This window comes from Pteropus alecto, unplaced genomic scaffold (assembly GCF_000325575.1).
Source record: "Pteropus alecto unplaced genomic scaffold, ASM32557v1 scaffold146, whole genome shotgun sequence".
Lineage (NCBI taxonomy): Eukaryota > Metazoa > Chordata > Mammalia > Chiroptera > Pteropodidae > Pteropus > Pteropus alecto.
This window is the reverse complement of record NW_006442107.1, coordinates 27,983,158-27,990,412: the sequence shown is the minus strand read 5'-3', so window position 1 is coordinate 27,990,412 and position 7,255 is coordinate 27,983,158. Positions and strand designations below refer to the sequence as shown.

Here is a 7,255-nt window from a genome sequence, read left to right as displayed (position 1 = left end):
ACTGCACGGAGGGCCGCGGCCGCGCCGCCTCACGGCGCGCCCCCTGGCCACCCAGTCCCTCGAGGGGCGACCGAACCCAGAAACCTGAGCACTCCTCCCTGCTGCACGCCAGCCTCCCACATCCCTCACTCGGCCGCGGCGACACCAGCCGAGCGCCCGGAGTTTTCTTCCCGGGACTAGCGAGGGTGCTTTTGGTTAGGAAATTGCAACGGATGGAAAAAAGGCCGCTCCCTCCTTCCCCTCCTCTATCCCAGGGAAGAAAACGTCCCCCTTTCGTTTTTGACAGCCGCCCCACACTCCACGGTCCCCGCTCCAGCAGCGGGAGAAGACAGCCGCTTCTGATTCAAGGGGCGGAGCACCGTAGGAAAAGTATTCGGGACAAGAACCAACTTCTTCCAGAATGCGCAGCTGCCATTGACACGCGGGCGCGGCGCGTCGCACCCTTCTCCCAGGGCTCTTCCTCCAACAGCGACAGTGCGCGGGAGGGGGGAGGATGACACACAGACGCCGAAGGCAAATGACTGTCCCCCCCCCACCCCGACCCGCTAAAGCTGCGAGTTCCGGACTGGATTGCAAGGCAGTTTCGAAATCTAACACGTTGCGACGGACACTTGTCATGCTCACATGCTCTTTAAAAGTCTGTGGCTGAGGACGAGAGCGCGCCTGCCCCGCTGCCACTCGACCTGACCCTCCCACCCTGACTCCGACAGCCGCCGTCTTTATTGAAACGGGGGTTCCCACACCAGGGCTGCTCATCTGTTCCGGTAAACAGTCCAGTTTTAAGACTTAAACTGCTAGGGGACCCCTTTCTCCACGGGTATTTCAAACAAATTAGCCATTGAGTAAACACGTTCCTGTTGGTTTATTTTGGTTGAGAGGAAGACTCCAAAAAGAGTTCCTTGCTGATATTACCCTTTAAAAGACCAGGTGCTGTTTGGCTAATTAAGAAACGCAAGCCCCCTCACCGCCCTCTCCTCTGGGTCTGGTTTTCGCGTGTGTCCTGTTGCTTTGAAGTAAACGAACTGTCACATACCACTGTAAGACTTTCCCCATCACTTAAAAAAAAAAAAAAACCCAAAACGTAAATAATCCTAGTAGAGACGTCAGCGCACAAGACTGCCTCCAGTTTCGGATCTGTGCTGTTTTTGTTCTGTGACCTCGATGGAGAATCCGAAAGGAGTCAACTCCGTGGAAATAAAGTTAAACCCGAGGAGGACTAAGGCAGCCAAATGATGACTTAGACTTTGGAACTTCTGTTTTAGGATTACGCTGAAAATTAAAGCCAGCCTCCCTCTCACCCCCCCCCCCCAAAAGCACCCCCGCCCAGAGAGTGAATTAAATCCACAGTGTACAGAACTTTGGGTGGTTTTTCCAATTACAGGACTTAAAATGAATAAACAAGGGAAAACGCGTCATTCTAAGAAGGCAGCAACCTTACGAATTTTTTCTTTCTGCGGTCTGCCGACTGTTCGGCACCTAAGAGAACACATCTGAAACGACAAAGCAGGGAAACGTGGTCCTGAGGAAAACCACCAGCCTGGAAGCTACGCTGCGACTTGCTGGAGCACAGCTCCTTTCCCGGGCCTGGCTGGAGATGAATCAGCTGCTGCGCCGGAGTGCGAGACAGATGTGGGGCGGGGAAAAGGTGGGGGCCGCCGGTTAGAGGGCAGCTCCGTGCTCGCATTTGAAGGGTTGTTTGTTGCTGGGATTGGTGGCTCATATCCGCTGGGGAACCGGAGAGGAGGGAGGAGAGAAGCAGGGAGGAGGAGCCGGGGGCCGACTGACGCTGCGACTCCGCGGCGGTCGGAGTGGCCTGAACCTCGTCTGGAACAGCGCGGTTACTGGGGAGACGCTTTGTTTGCTAATTTCGAAAGCCGCTTCGGCTGCCTCCGCCGCTTTCGAAGCCGCTCAACAAAACACGCCTTCGAGTCGGCTAAACCCGCCCCTTGGCCGCTTTCAGCGGCTTGAAACAAAAATGTTTCCTTCTTCCGCGTGTAACCACGCGGTGGCTCTCATTCTGTACACAAAGATATCTTTTTCTTCGTCTAAGTGAACTTGGCTAATTACTGCGATTCTCAAGCAACCGCGAAGGAAACCAAGAGTTTGAAACGAGTTTATAGCTAGAAAACAAACTTTAGAGGGGAAAGAGGAGGGGCGCAGAGCATTAAAAGCCTCTTTCAAATTGCGAGGAGGAAAAAGTCGCGTTTCAAACACTTCCTGGAGGTCTGTCTGGATTGATCCGGCCAATGTTCATCTTTTACTCGAGCGAATCATATGAAGCAGTTAGTAAAGCTGGCCAGACGCTCCAAAGAGGAACACGGGCACCATTCTGTGTGATGGCCTCCCTAGTAGATGTCACTCATCCCCACCCCAAACTTGTTTGGGGTTTTGGATCGATGATACATTCTGGGAAGAAAGTGCCTGAAGACAGGCAAAGAAAACAACCCCAAAGAGTGAGCTCGAAAAACCAGCAATTGCTTAGGATATTTTTTGTTTATTTGCTTTTCCCAAAGTGGAAAAACAAGATTCTGTTATGTCTCTGTGAGTTTCTTGATGTCCCAGGCAGGGCCGCTCTATAAAACTGATCAATGACTAGATTCTTTGCAGTGCTCAAAGAAAGTAAGTAAGTAAGTAAGTAAGTAAGTAAGTAAGTAAATAAATAAATAAATAAATAAATAAAATTACACATATATAGAGAGAGAGAAAGAGAGAGTGAGAGATTCCCATTTGCTACATATTATTTGCTGAATTCGTATGAATGTTAATTGGAAAACAGCAAAAAGTGTGATGCTTGGTGCTTGAGAAGGCTGCTGATAAATATTTTTAACCATTATTTTTTCCCTCCAGGCACACATAGTTCCATTAGGTGCATTATCTTCTGAAGCTGCTTCAAAGACAAGAAAAGAAATAGTTGCTTTTTACTTTTCTCAGCCTGCAAACTTTTCAAAGGCAAAATCAAAAAGAAACTTAGAAAGGCAAATGAACCAGAAAAGTATATCAACATGCAGTTGTTATTTTGATGCCAGGTCCATCAAGTGATGGAGGAAGGTATTTCATTCATCTACCCAACAAAAATTGATTAAGCATGAATTCCATCCATCCCAGCACTGTACTAGGTAAAGAAACGATGACTCAGTCGTTGGATTCCTTTTGCTTCTAGTCTCTGGAAGACGGATATTTTTTAAAGATATGCAGACTGCCAGGCTCCAAACACTGCATAAAGTTTCTATAATCATCTTTTCACATCTCAGGTCTGGGGATTGGGGCTGCTTAAGGAAAAGCTGACTATTGTCTTTTCAAGGGCCGGAGGCAGGGCTACAACCATCTTTTGATTTTTATCTACCTCAGCAGGATTATCTTCTCTTCTTAGTTACATGAATAATGTAACTTGTGCCACTACTTTAGTTTGTAATCACTCTTCTCCTAGCCTGCACTTCCTTTCCTAGTCCTTCTTTCCCTCTGTAGCACAGTCCACATTTTTCTTTGCCCAGAGGCAAGGGGACCACAGAGTGAAAAGATAATTTGTTAAGCACAGCCTCTATCTGCCACATCATGCATCTGTATTGTGCTTTACAGTTACTTAAATAATACGTCCGAATATAACAAAGCTAACAGGTATAAAACCAAGTATTGGGCATAAATTATCCAGCTTTAAATTAAATGTTCTCCGTCATCTTTGGTGGAAGATTTGGTGGATGTGGAAGGCAGTGTAGGGCAGAGACTATCACAGATTACAACCTGAGGGCCTCTGGAACACATTTCTTCTCTGAAATATACCTGTAGTAGTTTTACAAAGGCTCTCTTCCAACCTGCCTGCTTTTTGTGCTTTTTTTCTTCTCCTTTTTTTAATTGTCAAAAAAAAAAAAAAAAATCTTTTCTCAAAAAGTCAAGCAAGAAAGAAGTAATATACATAAATATACTACACTCAAATGTAAGGGATTTTTTATTGTTATTTGTTGTTTTCAAGTCCACTTGACCTGGGATGGTCCTATACCACTTGCTTCACATGTGGCTGTTTTTCACCAGTCAAAATATGGCCTAACTGTCACCTTCTCAGAGGAGTCTTTATGATATCCTGACCTAAATTTAGATACCCATACTGCTACCATCTAACTCAGGGTTTCTCAACCAGAGCCCTATTAACATTTGGGGCTGAACAATTTGTTGTGGGGGCTATCCTGTGCATTGTAGGATGTTTAGCAGCATCCCTGACCACTAACCAATATTTGCCAGTAACACCCTCTCCCCAAGTTGTGAAAAACAAAAACGGTGTCCAGATATTGCCAGGTGTCATTCGAGGGGATGGAAATGGGCTAGGGCAGGAGTTGGGATTGAGGTGGGTCGGGGGAGGACCACTTCTGTTTGAGAACCACAGATCTAGCTTAACCCTTTATTTCTTCCATAACACCACAATATTTAACTATTTTGCTCATTTGACTATTAACTTGTATATTTTCCTTTAACTCCCGGCTTCAGAATACCAACCCAGTTTTTAACTTACTCCCTTTCTCCTGCTTCCATGAAAGTAGTTAATCTATTCACGTATTTCCATTTATCTTCCCAAAACTGTAGAGGATCAATTTATAATATTAGTAAAACAATGAAATATCTAGGTATAAAATTAACAAGAAATATGTGCAAGTTTTATAAAAAAAACTTTAAAGTTCTACTGAGGGACATGAAGGAAGACTTGTGTACAATAAAAGATATAACATTCTTTCTAGCAAGATTTCATAGTGAAAGCAGAAAGTTGTTTATTGTCCCCAAATCAATCTTTAAATTCAAAGCAATTTCCATTAGGAAATGCCAAAAGGATTTTTTTTTTTAATTCTCACAGTTAACCAAAATTAAAGATCTCAGGATAAGCAGGGAAATTCTAAAAGAGAAGAGTTGAAGGTGGGGGAGAATAAGGGAAGCACCATCAAATATTAAAGTGTATTTCGAAGTTGATATTAAAATGTAAAAGTTTTGCACTGAGAATAAAGAGGAAACAACAATGAGACATTAAAATACATATAGAGACTTAGATTTTGACAAAGGTGGCCTTTCAGATCAAGTTTAAATTGAATTGAGACAATTAACTACTTTAAGTTAAAAATAAAGCAGGATCTCTATCTTACTCCTTTAACAAAAATAAAATCTATTGAGTCAAAGATTGAAATGCTAAGATAATTTTAAATGCACTTATATATGTTATAGAACAGGCAGAGTGTGTGTGGCAATTTAGTCTCCCAGGTACATTTGGCATTGTTTGGAGACACTTTTGGTCATCACAACTGAAAAAGAGGGAATGATACTGTCATCTAGTGGATAGAAGCCAGGGATGCTGCTAAATATTCTACCACATACAGAACAGACCTCCACAACAAAAATTATCCTGTCCAAAGTGTCCATAGTGTGGCATTGAGACAACTTCTTCTGGAAGAAGACATGAATATGATCTTAGAGTGGGGAAGGCCTTTTGAATCAGGACACAAAATCGAGAAACAATAAAAGATGTAAAGGTTTATAAGCATTTTATTTTTTAAAAGAACTTACGTTTGAGGAAAAATTTCATAAAATTTTCGAAAGCAAAGAAACTGGAAAAGCATACTTACAGTGTATGTCAAGCATTAGACCTATTTAGCTAATTATGAAGAGCTCATACAAACTATGGGAAAGAAGAATCTTGTTTTTAAAAAGTTGGGCAAAGTATATAGATAAGCAGTTTATCGAAAAAAAAAATCCAAAGAAACAAAAACTTTTTTTAAAAAAAAACAAGAAAGCAACATTATAATAAAGTAGATCAGATGGAGCTGATATGGGAAGATTAATAATATGTTGATAAGGTGTCTTTTTTTAAAGCGAGGTACAGGATACTATAGTATTATCCCTTTTGTGTAAAAATTTTTACGCCTGTTTTTTAGAATGATACTCATGGAAATATTACATTACCTTTGGAAGAAGAGAAGGGGGAAGGGAATAGGATACCTGATAAGGAGGCTTTTTTTTTTTTATCTTATACTTTTTTGTACAAGCCTTAAATAAAAGATGGAGAGAGAGACGGAGACAGACAGACAGACAGATGTGAGGTAGAATTGGAGAAGGCATGTGCCCAAGCACCAACATTTTATTTTACCTTCACTTATTTCTTCTTTTGTGCTCTTTATTTAGATGAGTTTCTGACCTATCTTATTTTCTTTCTCTCTAAAGAACTTTTAACGTTTCTTACTACTATCATCATATTTAATAACTAAATAATAGTTCATTGTAACTACAGATATAATTTATGTTCCAATCCCCAATTATTGCACAGTTAGGTTTTGTTCTGATTTAAGTTAAAGGGGATTTTCGAAAGTCCTATATACCTCTCTCCCACAGCAGGGAGCTAAAACAGGACAGTTGTATTGGGGGCCCTTAAATCCTGCTTTGCAGTTCAGGAGCCATGGAGTGGTTAATCATTAGCAAGTGTGAATAACCACAAGTAACACCCTGGGAGCTCATTATTCATTGCCTTTTACAAAAAGTAATAGCAAAGGCTGTCAAAGCATTTACATTATTGAATTAAATGACCAAATCTGAAAAATTGGAAAAGTTAATCGTGATGCAGGTAATTTGTATAGAAAGTTTGGCCAAGCATTACAAGATGTAAAAATAAGGCAAATGTTTTTCCCCAAAATGAATTAATAAATGCTATCAATGTATGGATGGAATCAGCACATACCCTGAAAGGCTTGGAACATTTAAATAAAGGCTTTCTCTTTTACTCGCGTATCTGCAAAAGAGAACAATCTGTTATCTCTCAGTATTTTCGTTAGGCTTCCACTGGATGTCATGCAAAAGCCAAAACAATTTTTCCATATTACTTTAAAAGGGAGGAAAACATATTCACTTCCAAGCTACTTGAATATTCTTTATTTTTAAAACTTAGATATATTTTATTTTACTTTATTTTTTCCAACCCATTTTGAAAGCTCTCCTCAGCAAAACATGTCTAAATCACTCTGTATTTTTCTCTCTCCTTTTATTTGTACTTAGCAACAATTCTTGTCCTGAATCAACTTTATTTTTTAAAAATCTTAAAAATACCCAAGTGACCTCAGAAACATGGGCTTTGTCATGCCCTGAATGTCTCTGTTTGCTTTGCTTTTTCACTTTTTATTATGGAATAATTTAAATATATTTAACAGTGGAGATCCTAGTATAATGAATCGCCACTCCCTCACCACCCCCACCCCCGCTATACGCATCACTCAGCTTTAACAATTACCAACCC

The 7,255-nt window shown here is 41.3% G+C and overlaps 1 protein-coding gene across 2 annotated transcripts in view; it reads right to left on the bottom strand.

Moving 5' to 3' along the window:
- Positions 1-511, bottom strand: part of TGIF1 (TGFB induced factor homeobox 1) — an 8,345-nt gene extending 7,834 nt beyond the window's left edge. The window contains exon 1 of one of the 2 annotated variants that reach the window (XM_025038672.1): positions 391-511. The gene's annotated coding sequence lies outside the window, so the exon portion shown is untranslated. The remainder of the gene's footprint in view (positions 1-390) is intronic. The other variant, XM_015595733.2, reaches the window with a different exon arrangement.
- Positions 512-7,255: the final 6,744 nt, after the last annotated feature.